The sequence below is a fragment of the Leptinotarsa decemlineata genome, unplaced genomic scaffold (assembly GCF_025532065.1).
Source record: "Leptinotarsa decemlineata unplaced genomic scaffold, Ldec_3_MD MMD2_tig00002974_RagTag_RagTag, whole genome shotgun sequence".
Lineage (NCBI taxonomy): Eukaryota > Metazoa > Arthropoda > Insecta > Coleoptera > Chrysomelidae > Leptinotarsa > Leptinotarsa decemlineata.
This window is the reverse complement of record NW_027412578.1, coordinates 5,939,332-5,958,820: the sequence shown is the minus strand read 5'-3', so window position 1 is coordinate 5,958,820 and position 19,489 is coordinate 5,939,332. Positions and strand designations below refer to the sequence as shown.

The 19,489-nt window shown below is 36.5% G+C and overlaps 1 protein-coding gene and 1 long non-coding RNA gene across 2 annotated transcripts in view; one reads left to right on the top strand and one right to left on the bottom strand.

The window, feature by feature from the left end:
- LOC111514837 (A disintegrin and metalloproteinase with thrombospondin motifs 12) overlaps positions 1 to 19,489 on the bottom strand; it is a 99,491-nt gene that overhangs the window by 20,875 nt on the left and 59,127 nt on the right. The window lies entirely within an intron of this gene.
- On the top strand, positions 1,706 to 4,950 carry LOC141483084 (uncharacterized). The gene is made up of 2 exons (XR_012465899.1): positions 1,706 to 2,975; positions 3,038 to 4,950. It is a non-coding gene; the product is annotated as an uncharacterized lncRNA (long non-coding RNA).

Here is a 19,489-nt window from a genome sequence, read left to right as displayed (position 1 = left end):
TCGTACATCAACGGCGTAGTGTGGAGGCGCCCCATCCTGCTGGAACCACAAATCATTTCTATTTGGAAATAGCTGATTCAGTTGTGGCATCAGATAATCTTGAAGAAAGTGTAGATACCGAGCACCAGTTACGCTTTCCTCAAAAAAGTATGGTCCTATTATCTGGTTGTTCAAAATTCCCAAACATTCACTGTTTGTGGATATTGTGTGGTATGCTCCTCCATCCAATGTGGATTTTCTCTTGCCCAGTATCGATAAGTCTGACGGTTTACGTGACCGTTGAGCATAAAAGTAGCTTCATCTGAAAATATCATATTTTGTATGAAACTCCGATCTCTGTGCGAGCGCTCCATCATGATTTCGCAAAATTCGACTCTTCTGTCAAAGTCATCTTCTAACAGTTCTTGGACCAGCTGAACTTTATACGGATGCCACTTTTCTTTTTTCAACACTCTAACAACAGACGATTGGTGTAAATTATTATCCAGTGCGACTTGCCTCGTGCTGGTATGGGGGTTTTCTTGGAACGCAAGTACCACATCAAGTTTTTGGACTTCTGAAATTGATTTTCTACCACTTTTAGGGAGATCTTTAACATGGGCCGTTTCTCGAAACTTTTTTTCAATTTTACTTATTGTTGATTGAGAAACGGGTTCTCGGTTGGGGTATTTCGCATTGAATAAATCATGAACTTCTGCCTGAGTCCTTACTTTATCTCCACAGCCAATCATAATTAAAATTTCGATTCTTTGGGTTTCTGTTACTTTCATTGCCAGACTATAAGTGATTTAAATATTTTTCTAGAAATAATGTCAACCGCTTCAATGATACTTCACTTAGAATAGAAGACAGTACGATACTTCATTCTCAGTGGCGGTGCATAGCATTATTTGGTTCAACGAATTACTATTATTTGTAATTCCAGTCTTCTGAATACATAATTTTGGTTGACCCTGTATTAATACATATTGAAACCATTATACCGTTGAATAGACGACTAGTAGACCTTTTGAATGGGGTGCCACATGACCCCTGTTTGCATTTAAAAAAATTGTCGATTACGTCATCACGCCAACACTGGTGACGAAACGTCTTTCATATGAATATCATGAGATGGGCCGTCAAAAATTAAAGTTGACCTGTTTTTGGATTTCTTCCGAAAGACGCTCCTTTTGTGAATATCGAATTTATTCCATACATTTGCATCGTACTGTATAGAATCTTCAATTGAGCGGTTTCTATCATTGAATTCAAATGAAGCAAAGTATGTGTGAGATACCATCGAAATTTTGAATTCATTTGAAAGACCTTTTGATGCCATTAAGTGTGAAATATAATATCTTTCAAATGTCTGCCACAGCTTCTCTCGGGTGAAGCGCATTTTTTCATGACTGAGGCGCATAAGTCAGGCTGAATTTGACCAATGGCATGAGTTATGCTGGCTTTGACGACCTCATGTAAATTGGTATCGTCCCAAATTCGACAATATTTGTTCTCGTAGCCATTCATCCAGAAATGAACCTCATTGCTGAAGATGATTTTTCGATAAAATTAGGGTAAGTTGCCATCTGCTACAGAGCCCATTCAGCAAAACTGGCCATTGTCTATAGTCGTTTACCTTCAGTTCCTGGTTCAGTTGAACTTTGCACGGGTACAAGCCCAAGTCACGACAAAGAATTTGCCAAGTTGTGGTGTGCGAAAAGTAGTTGTTTACAGCTGATTCTCGGCCTCCCCCCACCACTATGACGTATTAATTGCTTTTTTTATTGGTTGTTGTTTGGTGAAGTTTTTTTGTTGTGCAGTGAAGTCAAGGCGTTGTGACCTTGAAGTGTCTGGTGCATGGATCGTTCAGATTTTTTTTTCATATGAGATTTTGTGTGTTTATGTGTGTGTGTGTGTGTAGGAGAATGCACGGTACAGGGTTTCATCATGTGCTTGTTTGTCTATGTACAAACATACGTCTGCATACTTCGAAGATCCTCCAAGTAGTAAATGCTCCATCGGTGTTAGGGCACCAAGTTAGTAGTGGAGTGACGTCACAGCAATAACCGTTCAACGGCTAGAGAGCGACATGTTCACTCCACGACGTGTGGCAGAGTAATGCGTATTCATCGGTCTGCCCTCACCTCTCCCGAAGCGATGAAGGTCGCTCTAGCCCCGCTATCGATGGTGACACAACGGCAGCCGAGGACCGTTTGCCTAGCGTCTACCCTCTCCGAGACCGCAACGACCACTGCTTGCTCGTATATCGACATCTGTTATCGCATTCAGTTGGGAGGTAATCTTGGCGCATGTAGTTGAGAAGTGGGGTTGGCTATGACGTCTTGACGGGTCCTATCAGAGTGTATTTAAGAAGCGTACGAGTGTTGGCTATGTCAGTTTACATCAAGTGAGTTAGTGAGAACTATTATATAAAATGTATTCCTGTGACTGTGGTAAATCTTTCACTCGTAGTGATAATCTTCGTCGGCATCAGCTCCAGAGTTGCCAAGGAGGGCCTGCAGTGAAACGGGTGAGAGTGGATAATGCAACACCTATGTATACGTGCAATTGTTGTAATGTGACAATTCCTATGAGCCAAGTGAATTCTCACCGAAGAACCATGAGTCATAAAAATAATGCATGTGTTCAATTGTCTGACGGTGTTCAAATTATAACGAATGCATTCAATTGCCGCATTGCTACATACAGGGTGGAGAGTTCGATTGTAACCAGTGACTACATGTCATTTTTCAATAAGATTAGGCAGAAGGTCATTGAATTACTGGAATCAGCCATCAGGATCCATAAAAGCATCAAGGTGAATATGGAAGTTTTTGGGAATTATATTCTTCAGACTGATGATTCGAGGGACACGAAGTCATTTAATTCCCAAAATAAAATAGTGGACCAATCTTCAGATTTGAATGCTGTTTTTGATGGATTCCGTGATGTAATTGTGGCTCAAACGACTGAGTTCCAGGATCGCGACTCAGGTATTTATTTTTTAAAAATTTCAATAAGATTGAATAGTAATATTTTTTTTTTTATAATTCAGGTTGGACTTGTGAAAAAATATTGTTTCTCGAGGTCAACATTAATAAATACAGTCCACTGGAAGGACGTTCATATGTGAAGCTGCCTCAATGTATTCAATGGAAGAAAGCTGTTGTGAATGTTCGTAATGAAGATCAATATTGTTTTGCTTGGGCTATAACATCAGCATTATATCCTGCAGATAGTCGAGTGTCCGAACTTACGTCATATCCACATTTTTCCACTGTTTTAGATGTCACAGGTATGGATTTTCCGGTTAAAGTTAATAATAAGAGTATCGAAATATTCGAAGATAGGAATGATATTTCAATTAATGTTTACGGTTTAGAGAGTACATTTGAGAAGGGTAAAATGAAGTATGAAGTGATTGGTCCATTGCGATACTCACAGAGAAGACTCCGGAGACATGTCAATTTGTTGTTTATAACTGATGACTCCGGTAATGGTCACTATTGTTGGATCAAAGATCTTTCAAGATTAGTTTCTAATCAACTATCAGCTCATAGACAGAAAAAATATTTTTGTGACGGATGTTTGATATATTTTTCTGATGAGAGATTGCTTTTACGTCATAATATGTATGATTGTAATCACATTAGTACCACAACACCAACTACTAATTTAAAGATCAATAAATATGGTAGAATGGTTGCGGAAAATAAACTAATGTTTGAAAACTTTGAGAGGCAAATGAGGGTGCCATTTGTAGTGTATGCTGATTTTGAATCAGTGCTTAAACCGATTCATGTGAATGAGCCAAATCCTGAAAGTTCATACACGATTAAAACATTCAAACATGCCCCATATTCATTTGCTTATTTGATAAAGTGTTCATATAATGATGATTTGTCAAAATTTGTTACATATAGGGGTGTAGATGCAGCTCAGAAATTTGTGAGTAGCATTGAAGATGATTTGAAAGAGATACATGAAAATCATCTCAGAAACCCTAAACCGATGGATACACAAACTGACGAAGAAGAAGAACAGTTTGCTGCAGCCAGAACTTGTGGTATATGTAATAAAGCATTTACTGATGGTGAAGTCAAAGTAAGAGATCATTGTCATGTCACAGGAAAGAAAAGATCACATGCCGCTCACTCGAAATGTAATTTAAATTTCAAAATACCAAACTTCATACCTATCATTTTTCATAATTTAAGTGGTTATGATTGTCATTTATTCATAAAAGAATTGTATAGGAATAAAGAGAAAGTTGATGTTATCCCGCAAACTAAAGAGAAATATATATCTTTCACGAAGCATCTCTTCACACACAGCTATACCGATAAAGATGGTGTGGTTAGGAAGAATTATCTCAAAATGAGATTTATCGATAGTTATAAATTTATGACTAATTCGTTGGAGAAGTTGGGTGCAAACTTGACCTCCGATCAATGTTTGGAGATGCACAAACATTTCCCACAAATTGAGAAATTCAATTTGATGAGACAGAAAGGTGTATTTCCATATAGTTTTGTTGATGACATTGACAAATTGAATTATCCATTACTTCCGACAAAAAATCAGTTTTATGACACACTCAATTGTGAACATATATCGGAAACTGATTATGATAGGGCTAGAAAAGTTTGGAATTTATTCGAGTGTCAGAATTTGGGGGAATACTCTGATTTGTATTTGAAGTCGGATGTATTGCTACTATGTGATATTTTTGAAAACTTCCGCACCACAAGTTTAGAGATATATAACTTAGATCCGGCACAATATTACACTGCACCTGGATTATCATGGGATGCCATGTTGAAGTTCACTAATGTTGAATTGGAATTACTAACTGACATTGATATGATTCACTTTTTTCAAAAAGGTATACGAGGTGGAATTAGTCAATGTAGCGAGAGGAAACATATAGCAAATAATAGATTTTTACCCAATTATAATCCCAACGAACCTTCCACATTCATTACATATTTAGATGCAACAAATCTATACGGTCACAGTATGTCACAACCTCTACCAACAAGTGAATTTACATGGTTGACACCAAATGAAATTCTTAATCTCGATGTGATGGATGTGAGTACTGATAGTCCGTATGGGTATGTATTTGAAGTGGACATTCATTATCCACAAGAGTTGCATGATAAACATTCTGACCTTCCATTTTTAGTCGAAAAAATAATACCACCTCGTACACAATCGAAAATTCCCAAATTAATTCCAAATTTGAATGATAAAAGAAAATATATTGTTCATTATAGGAATCTACAGCAAGCTGTCAAAAATGGATTGATTGTAATGAATACACATAGAGTATTGAAATTCAAACAATCATGCTGGATGAAACCCTATATAGATCTTAATACTGAAATGCGTAATAGGTCTAACAACAAATCTGTTAAAGATTTCTATAAACTAATGAATAATGCGGTGTATGGAAAGACAATGGAGAATGTAGATAATCGAATTGATGTTAGACTCGTTACACATTGGGAAAATATAAAGAAAAATATAGGTGCCAGCACTCTCATAGCCAAACCAAATTTCAAAAATTGTTCAATTTTCACTGATAATTTCGTTGCCATTCAATTGGGTAGAGTGAAGGTTCATTACGATAAACCATTATATTTGGGATTTTCCATATTAGAATTATCTAAAACAGTCATGTATGACTTTTTCTATGGATGCATCAAACAACACTTTGATGAAAATGTCTCTTTACTTTACACAGATACCGACTCGCTCATTCTTAAAGTAAACACAGAAAATTTTTATGAATTCATAAAAACTAACATAAGTAGATTTGATACATCCAATTACAGTATAGTTAACCAATTCAATATTCCAGTAACAAGTTCAGTCTTGGGTAACTTCAAAGATGAATTTCCAAATGATCCAATCATGAGTTTTTATGGTACAGGTGCTAAAGCATATTATGTGAAATCTGTTGATGGTGAATTTAAGAAAGCCAAAGGGGTTAAACGATCTGTAATAAAGAATGAATTGACATGCGAAGATTATCAAAAAATCGTCGAACAAGGTGGTATGATATTCAGAAAGATGAATTCATTTAGAAGCGTGTTACATGATATGTATACTGAATTAAAAAATAAAGTTGCATTATCATATCACGACGATAAACGATTTATCATTCCGAATACTACCCACACTCTTCCTTGGGGTCATAATGATATTGAATTTTATGAAAACGATCCAAATGAGAACATTCGTTGGATAAGTAATATTATTCAACAATCACAATCTCAGGAGACTCCATTGGATCAATTGATTAATTTATTATCTGCCGAGATCAATGATTGAAATATCATTCAATATCTTCAAAACCGGAAAATTCAATATTGATATTTATGTAGCCATTTATAATTAATAATATATGATAGAAGTAATGTGATATTAATGTATTATGTATGTATGTATATGTATTACTGTAATGAATATAAAATGATTAAAATTTTATTTGTATTATTTCTATTTCCCTAATCAATTACTGCAATATATAGTATAATGTAAATGACAGAAATATCAGTTTGAAGAGAATCATCGTAGAGTGCACAATGTCTAAAACAATCGATAAGTTTGGTAGAAAAAGAAAATGGGGTGGTAATGTCATTCGAGGTCCTCCTGGGAATGGTTTTAAATTAACAAAAGATGGTCATTATGACATGCAAAGGAAAATATTGAAAAATACAAGTGAACCAATTGACAAGAGTGATTGTGTAACTGTATCATATCTTGAGGGGGAAATTAATGGAGCAAAGGAAGTTATACTTCTAGCCCTACAAGCTGCAATACAATCCACAATAGGCAATATTGCTCGGGACGCCCGGCAAGCATTTAACGATAAAATTGCAGAGGCTCGGATAACTTTCACTCGTAAATTTGACAAACTTACAAGTGATGTAGACATAAAAATGTCTGACATAACAGCGTCTACAAATAAAAAATTTGATGCTATGTCAAACATAACAGGGACTACAATGAAAAAGTATGATGTACTGGAACAGAGAGTTGAAGTATTGGAGAAAAACCATAAAGAAGTTTTGGAGAGAAACTATAAAGTCAGGCCATCATCATCAGGTGGACTGGGATATCCAGGACTGAACATTAATCCAAATCATAGAATAATACAACCAAAACCAAAACCAACTGATGATGTATTAATGGAACCAACATGGTGAATGTATTCCCTCGTTAGGTTAGGTTAATAGCTACGTTAGGTTAGCTGCATACTTACGTTAGGTTAGGTGTTAGGTTAGTATTCCCTCGTTAGGTTAGGTTAATAGTTACTGTAGGTTAGGTTAGGTTAGGTTAGGTTAGGTTAGGTTAGGTTAGGTTAGGTTAGGTGTTCGGTTGCATAGCGGTAGGTTAGCGTACTAGGTTAGGTTACGTTAATACATACGATAGGTTAGGTGTTCGGTTGCATAGCGGTAGGTTAGCGTACTAGGTTAGGTTACGTTAATACGTTAATACGTTAGGTTAGGTGTTCGGTTGCATATTATGTTACGAACGCGCGCGCGAAGAGGGCGTAGATGTCTCTCCAGATGTCCCGCCTACCTGGGGCCGGAGGCCCCACCCACCTGGGCGGAGCCCAGGCAGTGGGCGGGGCCCGTTAGGGCCACGCCCCCCCCCAGGTAGTTTTTCGACCTCTCGTAAGAGGGCCTCCACACCAGCAGCAGCACCAGCAGCAGTGGAAATTCCGAGGAGTCCTTCTCCGGAGTTGGTGATATTGTCGCCGTTGGTGACGCGACTACCACCGCTGCCAGCGACACCGGCGGATCCTGAGGTGTTGGTGCCACAGCCTATCGGAGAGGTTAGTGAAAAGATGAGTGTTTTTCTGCAGAGATGCAAGAAAGCAGAACGAGCTGCCCGATCTAGCGAGGCCGAGTTGGTTACCATGAAGCGACAAATGGCTGAAATGGATAACCGACGGAGGGAACTCCAAAAGGAAATGGCCGAAATAGATCGGAATTATGCATCTCTGCAGGAAAGGTGTAAAGCAAAGACCTCTTCGATAGAGCTGTACAAAAAAGTAGTGACAGTTATGGACACTCTTTTTGTAGATGAAGTGTAAATGTAAGATTAGTTTTAGGTTAGTTAGGAGTATTTAATTATGGTAGTTTTAAGTTTATATTTGTTAAGTTTATATTGAATAAAGGAAAAGGAAGTGAAATAAAGGGTGTACACTGTTTTTTGGTTTGGTACACATTGAACAATGCGATGGTTGGAGCATTTTTCTTCACTTCCTCTTATTATCATTATTATTTTTTTATTTCAATTCCAAGTTCTTCTAGACAAATACCTCACATCAATTTTTGTGTTCTCTAATCACTTGTAAATAATTTCATGTGAAGAAAATTTAAAAAATAAAAAAATAGACATGTTTCATAGTGAAATCGACAAGTATATTTCATTTGTATTTTATCCATTCAAGTATCTCTTTCATTGAATATGTCTTATGTCACTTTGCAATTTACCCCTACTCATTGAATATGTCTTATGTCACACTACAATTTACCCCTACTCAATGTTCCACTCCTCTCCCACTCCCTCTCGAAAGTATAAAAGTAGAAATCATCTGATGAAACATTCAGTTGATCAGCTAGCATCGAGATGGAACCCGATTCAACCTCCGAACCCTATAGCTGCCCGGATCAGGGGTACAACTTCAATTACTGGGATAACAGCCAGGTACAGGTTGTCTCTTCCACCACGGAACCCCACAGTCCGCCATACGAATACCGGGATCACGACATCAGGATGCAAGTTCAGCATGTCACTGGCAGTGACGAAGGACACTTGGATGACTCGGAATATCCAGATCCTGACGGATGGTGGGACCCTGCTTATGATGACATTGTCCCAATGAGTAGCGACGACGACGATGATGACGACGACGACTCTGGTGATGATGCTGATGACGAGCTTGACGTTAGACGTCCTCCACCATCCCCTATCCTCATCGAGGATAGTCCTCCGCCATCCCCAATCCTAATCGATGATGATGTCCTCAATTCCGATGATGACATATAATCATCTACTCGTCCATCATTTCCTTTCCTTTCCTTCCACGGAGTACACACTTTTTGGTTGGTGTACACGAGGCACTGCGAGGCTGGGGCAGTGTCTTCCTCCCTTCCTCTCCCTCTTATTAGTTTTTTTTCCATAATAATCACTAGAATTTCTCCTAATAATCGCTCAGAGTTTCATTCTTGATGTTTTCGAATCTCAAACACTGTTCTACATTTCACCCCCTCCATTTCATTTCTTCCAATATAAATATAGCAACAATCCCAGTTCTATATCATTCTTCCACAATGTCGAGTACAGGACCCATCCAAGTACATGAAATAGATTCAACGTCTGATCATTTGAGTACAACCTTCGCTCAATTTCTGCAGCGAATCTATGATCTTCCTGATGATTTCGCAGAACGAGTGGAACAAGGTATTCAGGACGACATAGATGCTGTTGACGATAATAATGCGGATGATGTGATTAGTATATCATCTGATTCAGCTGATTATGACGACGACGACATCATGAGTATATCATCTGATTCAGATGACTACTATGAGGATGATATCATTAGTATATCATCTGATTCAGATGACGATACCATAATTATTGTTTCTGATGATGAGGAGCGTTAGTCCATATCATTGCATGGATTAATAAAAAAATAACAGCCCTTTTCAGGGCTACAATTAAAGACTGAAACAATAAAAAAAATAGCTCTTTTCAGAGCTACCATTATACTTTCAAACAGAAACAGATTCATACCATTGTTAACATTATGTTAACATTATAATCTCAAACGAAATATATGTATGTGAAAGTATTCATCATTATATGCATATGAATGATTGACAAATGCCAACTTCAACTTTCATTTAAAGTAGTACTCATCATATGCATAGATATTCAATGACTATCAAATTCCAAATTTCGACTTTTCAGTCAAAGTAGTAATTTATTTGTCATATAATGTATAGATATTCAAAGACTAACAAATTTCCAACTTAGACTTTTATTAATCAAAGTATTCATTTGTCACATAATCTATGAATACTAATACAACTAACTACTGTTTGTGTGAATAATGTAGCCCTGAAAAGGGCTGTTGTTTTTTTTTTGACCAGTAGGTCCACGGTTATTGTGCCACAGGTTGGACATTATTACATATAATACATGTAGATACTCGGGTGAAGTTTGTTAGTGGCCTCTCGCAAGCTTCACACCAATTCTGTCCCATTTCCATAATTGAGACAGTGTTGTGGGTGTTGACATGGGCATACCACCCTCCATTATTGTTTCTATGCGAATAAAACCGAAAGCAGCACCAACATAGTTTTTTGTTCTCTCCATCTATTGTGCTGATCAATACGTATGCATCCAATGCACAATACAAATCCAAGGGATCTTCCAGTGTCTCACTGACATTGAGTGTTCGCATACCGATCCTCATAGCACCATCACCTTCAGTTGTGTCAGCTTCTATCCCTTCATCATCTCCTTCTTCATCCATGACCCTCTCAAACTCCATCACGTCATCATCTTCGTCGCTTTGGTTGGCCTCGTTTTCAACTTCGTCTATCTCATCTTCATCGACTCCAACATCTTCTGCTTCAACTATTACTTCCTCTAGCGGAACATTGACATCCTCATCATCTGATTCGTCTATCCAATTGTTTTCATCAACAGCAGCTATTCTATTTAATGCAGCATTTATTTTTGCAGAATTCATCTTGTTGTTGTTTGCTCACAGTTGTAGAGAGTGAATGAATGAACTCTAGGTTTGCAAGTCAACTTATATAGGAGGTGATGCGACTCCCACTTGACTCGTTTAGAGTGGAATAGTAGGAGAAGTTATCCCACTATACTTCCACATGATGTTGATTTGTATAAATAGAGATCGTAGGTATAGGAGAGAGCATTCAGAGTTTCTGTAAGTCATCTCTTTATATTTCTAATCGAATTAGTAAAATGCCGTTTCCAAAAGAGTGGAATGAAAAACCAAAAGTGTGTGTCTACCCAATGATGATTGCAGGGGCTATTGTGTGCTACTTTTGTCAAATAAGTAGACCTAAGGATTCAATCAATCCATGTACTGGTATGTGTAGTGATTGCGTGTTGCGGATTCAACTATCGCCTCCTTCTCATCCACCGAAGCGAACAAAATCGGATTATCGTCAACAACAGTTACAGTGTCTGAAGTGTTCCGAACCTATAATATTTAACAATATAGGTATCTGTAGAAATATTTGTGGTATCTGTGCTGCCGTTCCAACTCCACTGCAACGTTGTTTGCGTTGTGATACATATTCCATGAATTGTTGGAATCATGTATGCAATGCATGTAGAAGTACTTGGGATCTGTGTGAGAAGGTTGGTCAACTCTACCCCAATAGGAGAATCCATTTTTTTCAATGTTGGTGTTTGACGCACGAGCAACAACTATTGAGGAATAGAGTCAAAGAACGTTCCACATCCACAGAGACATATTAACATTTTTCATTTTTTATTATCGTTATTGTCCTCTATTATTAATAAATATATATATATTTTGAATTTATTTGTATTATTTTCTAACATTTAAAAATACATGCATGCAACACAAAGTTTTCCTCTTAAATGACAAAGATTGTTACATGCGTGAATAGTTTAGTGAGAGAGCGCATGTGCCAGTTGATGAAAGAGCGCATGCGCTAGTTTATTTTCTTCTATAAATGGTGAGGTCTCAGTAACATCATCACCTTTCCTATCCACATTCTATTGCTATCACATATCATTCCTCAGACCTTAATAATCATGAGCTCTATGCCGCTATTGATTGCTGAAGATGGTTCACCACTTGTTGATATCGATCAGACTGATTTTGAAAATATTCCAGTATTACATTTATCGAGTCAAGATTCGATAAATGATTTTGATATTAACGACTTCGTTAACTTTGCAGATGTGCCAGAACCAAATGAGCAAATTATTATTGAAAATCCGATCGTTTCGCAATTATCATCACTCAAACACTCTTCATCTACCCTTCCTCTTGGTGTTGATAAGAAATCTAGAACAATCAAGAGGAAGGTTACTAAGGCATCTTCATCGATTGTCACTGACTTTAAAGAAAAGAAAGAATCCAAAAGTGTTGTGCGACAGAAAAAACCCGCAACGAAAAGTGACAGATCGAAGAGGAAGCCAAAAGGTACTCCTAAAGAAATGAAGAGTGATTTGAAAGCTGAACCGCTATCTTCTTTCAGCCCCCTCCATCGGTTTGGGGAAATGAAAAGGAAAGCAAAATGCCGTCTTGTAAAGGCACAGATGACTATTGCTGAACTTGAAAAGAGTGAGCGAGCTATTAATGCTAATAATGAAACTCTTGAAGCATTAGATGCCAAGATTGCATTAGCGAAGGTTGAATTGGCTAGAATGTCTAAAGATGCTGATGAACTCCGTTCAAAAATTGGTAAAGATAAGCAATTCCATCAACGTTCGAGAATGCAAGCTCAGGCTGAGCTTGAGGAGTCGACTAAGCTTTATGAGACAGCATTATCAGTGAGAGATAATTGGCAAAAAGAGTTGGATACTGCATTTCAAAGTGACGGCGATTAGTTTTGGGAATGATAATGTGTTTTCAATATCGTGAGTTGAAAAATATAAGCGGGAATGGAGTATACAATTAATTTGGTTTGGTATACACAGAACATTGCGAATGGCTGGGGCAATGTTTACCGCTGCAATATTTTTCAGTTCACATACTTATAATTGAAATGAAAACAATAATGAACTTTAATATTACTTTATTCATAAAAGTCACTATTATATACATTTAAACCATATTTGATTCATCAATCCAAGAATTTTGTTCGCTAGGAAGGCCTAACCACTTTACATATACTTTATTTTTTCTTCTCTTCAACACCTTCTCAATCAGATATACGTCAGGATTCTCGGTTCGTAATAACTCTTCTTCGTAAAAACATCCTCTAATCGGCTGTTCATTCATATCTTCAAGATTATAAGTCGTTGGGATGGTTTTATTAATTTTAACAATCTTGAATAGCTCCGTGGTAAAATTCGCAGTGTAAGACTTTTCAAAAATATGTTTGTATTTACTTATACGTACAATATCATTTAATTGGAATTTGGGTTTACTTTGTCTTCCTCCAATTCCATTGATACCCTTGAATTTTAATTTTGTTGTTGAATCAACATTGATGGGTGCCATACCTATTGTACGATGAACTTTATTATTATATCTACTAGTTATAATTGGAAGAATATCAAGCCATTTGTGGTGACCTCTCATCGAAAATTCCTTGTAGAGCCATGCCTTTATTGTACGAATCACTCTTTCTGCTATAGCTGCCTTCTTTGTGCTAAATGTTGAATAATGATTGATATTATATTCTCGCATGAGAGATGAGAAGCTTTTATTGAAAAATTCTTTCCCTTGATCGCTTTGTATGTGTTTGGGGGAGTATTTGGCTTCTTTCAGTACATGTTTCATTGCATTAGTTACTGTACTACCTGTTTTATCTTTAACTGCTACAGTCCACAGATATTTGGAGTAACAATCTATCACTACAAGTATATATCGGTATCCTTCATTACTTTTTGCATAAGGTTGCAGTTCAGCTAAATCTATTTGCCATAGATCTGCAAAACCTTTGATGGTGGTTATTCTTCTACGAAAATTACGTCTTGCAGGTTTATGTAATTCATTAACAACTTGTCGTTTGACATCACTTATTTCATTAGTCATTCTATTTCAATATGATTAAAGAGAAAAGGTGATAATGTTACTGCATTGAATGATGATGTGACAGTGATCATTACATGTGAATATGTTAATATATTATACCTTCTTCACGTAATTCTTCAATTATTGAAATTATTTCATTATCATGTCCGGTATGTCCGGCTGACTTTGAAGCTACCAATAGTCGTAGGCGAGCAACTAACTCTTTCGGTGAATTCCAGTACACATAATTCACAGGTTTAGAATTATATATTTTCTCCATTTTCACTCGTTTGAGTGCTCCACCAATTTTACTTCTACTTCTTATTGGATATTGTCGTGAGTCTAATAGAGGTTTGATAACTTCACGAAATTTTTTAGAATTTGTATTTTTAAAACCATTCTTCAGATGATATTGTTTATATGGAGCATTCGTTATTTTCAATATTTTGGAATATACTTGACGAGTTTCTTCATTATCAACATCTTGTGGATTCTTCAAAAAAATCATATCATACAATTCTGGACTACCTGCGCATTCATATTTTTTCACTTTATTAGCATCCCAAAATGAAATGTTTCCATCTTTGAAATTTACCACTAGACTTCCCATTTTCAGCTTTTGTGTAATTGGATCCATACGTACGCCAAATGTTCCATCATATGCTGGATTTCTAGATTTTATATTATTCAAATGTTTCATCAAAACATCTTCACCACTTTCATTCATAACAGGTGAGATGTCAGGATCCGAGGAATCGATGTGGGACGATGATGGTGTTTCGAATAGAGTTGTTCTCATATCGTCTTGAAGTGTGCTCGTGTCACTATTCACAGATGATACACTACCAAAAGATTGTTTTCTTCCTATTGGAGTACTCATGGGATAATTTGAAGTAGATTGAACAGTTCCATGATTTGGTGATAACACTGGTGATTTAGAAGTAGCGTTTGATGATAAAACATTCAATGGTTTCATTATGGGCTCATACAATCTTTCAAGTGTCGTACGATTTTCAATATTATCATTCTTGATAGAGTTGAATTTCTGCCTGACAGCTTCTGTTGTCTCTACTAGTTGACGTTTCAAATTTATTTCATTGTTTTTATTTTCAGGATCTTTTTTTGTATTCATAATGCCCTTTTTTTTGAATTAAAGCTTAATTCGTTGGTGAAGTGACCACTACAATATTCAGTGATCGAATAAGTTCCAAAAACAAGATCATGGGTATATAAAACTATCGAATCCTTTGCGATATCTACCTTCATCTATTTTTCTATCCTTATCAATGACTAGAAATCCATATTGGTCCTCCCAGCATTTAACACACATCAATTGGAATTGTTTGAATGTTACATCGGGTGAAACATGATCTGAATAAATGTGATGTAAATTCGTCTCATCTTGTTTGAACATTATAATGAAATTGGTATTGTCACGCACTAACTGTTTGGGTACCCGTGAATATGTCTGTGCTAGATAAAAACAATCAACATCCTTATGACGTCCCATACAGAAATATGATCTAATAATATCTTGCTTTTCACATATTACATCATCGAAAATGAAAACAGAATTAGGCTTAGCGTCGGAGGGTTCCACTATTTCTGCATTATTGCTGAATGTATAAAAACCTAATCCTTTTATAGGTTCCAAAACACTTCGCAAGTACTGATATTTAGGTTGATTGAGTGATTTCGAATAGAGATACACATTTCTAAATCTCAGTCCTTGTGGATGTGTTAATAGTGATATCATTGCATTCGTCTTTCCACAATTTGAAGGTCCTATAATGAGTCCTCGAACTGATGATGGAAGTAGTGGACCATGTCTGAATACCCTTTGTCCATTCAATCCACAACCAAATTTCTCATCTAGATTATCTACAGCAAACTTTTCTTTCTGTTTTACAATGCGCATCGTGCCGTGGTTGGAGACTATATAAATGTTATTAGCTTATTCATTTCAATGTGTACCATCAAACGATACGGACGTATTGAAAGTGATCGTAAAATTAAAAGAGGTTGTGGTTTTGTTAATGATTTAATAAACAAACTTCCTTTCGAATTACATCTACCGGAGGTTATCAATACTGTGGACCGGGTACAAAATTGAAACAACGTTTAGCTCGTAACGACCCTGGAATCAATAAATTAGATATTGAATGCAAAAAACACGATATTCAATATTCTAAGCATCCATCCGATCTTGCAGCAAGACATTTAGCCGACAAAGAACTTGAATACAGCGCTTGGGATAGGGTTAAATCGAAGGACGCGAGTATTGGGGAAAGAGCAGCTGCATTACTTGTCACCAACATTATGAAAGCGAAAAGACATATGGGCATGGGTTGTAGTACCAATAAGAAAAAATGTAAGAGGAAACAAACGAAGAAAAATAAAATTAAAAAAGTTGCATTTGGTGCTGGGATAGTCCATAAAGTGCGAAATGTATTGAAGAAAGCTGGTGGGAATCAATTTGTGACGAATAATAGCAAAAAAGCTATCACTGTGGCATTGCAGGCGGCACGTAAATACCTTAAAGCTGCCGGTGGAAAGAAGAAAATCCGCACACCACGCATAATTCCTGTTCCCAAGATCGGTGGACTTTTACCATTGATACCAATTTTTGCTGGACTATCCGCACTAGGAAGTTTGGCGGGAGCTGCTGCTGGTATTACCAAGGCCGTGAATTCGGCAAAAGCCAGCAGAGCGGCTTTAATGGAAGCCAATCGTCACAATAAAACCATGGAGGCTGTAGCATTAGGCAAACGCGGAAGTGGAATATATCTCAAACCATACCGTAAAGGTTTAGGACTATATTTAAAACCATACAAAGCCACAAACAAAACAAAAAACTAATTGAACCCCTACCTCAGAGGCCTCTTACTGATCTCGATCTCAGTTATTATGCACAAAAAATGAAAATTCCACATTTTCGTGGTGTTTTTATGCGTGATAGATTACCATCTTCAGGTCCAAAACAAAACGAGACAGCTATTGTTAATTTAGATGGAATAAGTGGACCAGGAACACATTGGGTGGCATATAAAAAATGTGGGAAAGAAGTCACATATTTCGATAGTTTTGGAGATCTACCCCCACCATTGGAATTGACTCGATTCTTTCGAAAATGTTCGAATGTAAAAATCAAATATAACTATGATCGACAACAGAAATTTAATACAGTTCTCTGTGGTCACTTGTGCTTGCAGTTTCTCTCTAAATAATTTTCCAAATAAAAATGGATTCAACACCAAAACTGGATCGGGAGGCTATCAAGGGAATGGGGTTTTCACTTAGAATGTTTTCAAAATATGGTACCTTGAAAAAAATGGATAAAGTGATGCTTGCAAATATGCCTAAGGAAGTGATACTTGCATGTGTTGCACATGAGATTGCATATGTTTGGGAAAAGTTGCCTAAGCATCTGCAAGATGACATCGATATAATGAAACATAGATATTGTTATGAGCACCACCACCACGATCAAAATTCAGAATCGGATGTTAATGACGGTCCTATACCTCGGAAATCTATGTGTTGTATTTGTAATATAGAGGATGTGAATATTGGTATCAATAAAAATGATACTTATTACAATACAACACCTTCCAAAAAGTGTAAATTGTCTCAAATGTGCTGTTGCTGTGTACAATAATAAATTGAAATGTGTTTCAAAATATTCATCAGTCATGTCACGAAAGTTCGAGCTACAAGCTGTCGGGACAAGTGTCTTGAGTGCGGATTTTTTTCCACCAATTGAATTGGATAGGAACAGTCGTTATGGATTAGGACTTTTGGGATTCTATGGATGCAATACAATCAATAATATAACTGAAGCTAATAACTTAGTTAGTTTTAGAATCAGTAATGACAACTCATCGATACCCCAAAAGTTGACAATTGAAATTCCATGTGGTGCTTATGAAATAGAAGAGATCAATGCCGTCATACAGAAACATATCATGTTCAGATTGTTTCATGATAAAAAACCAAATGATGTCGTTGCAGATGATATTTTCTATCTACACGCCAATAATAATACATTCAAATGTGAAATGCGATCCAAATATGAAATTGATCTGACACATCCAAATTCAATAGCAGAAATGATGGGGTTCGCTCATGAAATATTTCCACCAAATCAGATACATGAATCATCATTACCAATAAACATTACAACTGTGAGACTTATCCGCTTAGATTGCAATATAATATCTGGTTCATATATAAATGGTGAAGAATCCCACATTCTTTTCTCATTCGATATTGATGTTGAACCTGGCTACAATCTTACTAAAGAACCACACAGTATTATATATATGCCTGTCAGTCCAGAAGGTCGTCAATTGATTCACAACATTACAGTGCGTATTTTGGATGAAAAAAATAACCTTATCGATTTTGGAAGTGAAGAAGAGATTTTCATTATTTTGGAATTGAAGAAAATCGAATAACTGTTGTTATGGGTTTCATTTATAATAGACAAAATCGCATTGAACAATCCCAAACGAGTTGCACTATCAAAAAGAAAGGTGTGCATAAAAAGAAGCTCATTCCACAAGTGTATGCTAAACAGTTAGCACATAACGCTCTGTCTGTGAGTGATCTTAAATTTTTGAAATCGATTGGATTGAAAGTGAGAAAATAACAATGGTGCTCGAAACAAACAATGAAAAGTTGAATATATTCAATGAACCAGTGCTCGATCATTCTCTCATAAGTTTACATGAGCACACATATAAGCCCTATGGATCACCGCTATTCAGGAATTCGGATGAAATCAGAATTGCAATCAATAATCAAGATGTTATACTAGATATTGCCGAGAGCTTCATTTACATAGAAGGTAAATTCACCCCCAAAGATGTAGCGAAAACATGCTATCTCTCGAATAATGCAATTGCATTTCTCTTTGACGAAATTCGTTATGAAATGGGAGGTGAACAAGTGGCTGTTGTTAGAAAACCTGGGATAACATCTACAATGAAAACCATGATATCATTTGGACAATCTCATGCTAACACATTATTGACATCTGGTTGGGGACTTTCACAATTGAAGCAAGATATCTTGGATACAAACAGTCATGTTTTTAGTGGAAAACTACCACTGAAATATTTGATGGGTTTTGCTGAAGATTACAACAAAAGTATCTTGAATGCCAAACAGGAATTGATTTTGATTATCGCTCGATCATTCAAAAACTCATATATAGGTGAGGTTGATGCTGATTTGGAAATAAATAAAATCGAATGGAAAATAAGGCATATTGTACCAGATGATAAACACAAGCTCAAACTTTTGAGTAGAATAAACAAAAGCGGTCTGAATGCCAAAATCAAGTTGGCGTATCGTATGTGGGACCTCTATGAACTACCATCATTACGTGGGACTTCTTCAGACATATGGGCCATCAAAACAACTAACGCATTGGAAACTCCTCGTTTTGTCATCATCGCATTCCAAAGTACTACCACATCTGAAGATAGAACACAAGATATTACAAAATTCACAACTGCTGATATCAATAGTATTCGAGTATACTTGAATTCTGAAGTTTATCCATATGAGCGTTGGAATTTGAATTTCGATAAAAAACTTGATGCTCCTGCTTATTATGCTTTTGAGAGTTTCCAGCGAAGTTATTATGATAAAGATATGAGTGAACCTCTGATGGACATTGGACAATTTAGAGAGAATCCACTATTCGTCATCGATTGTTCC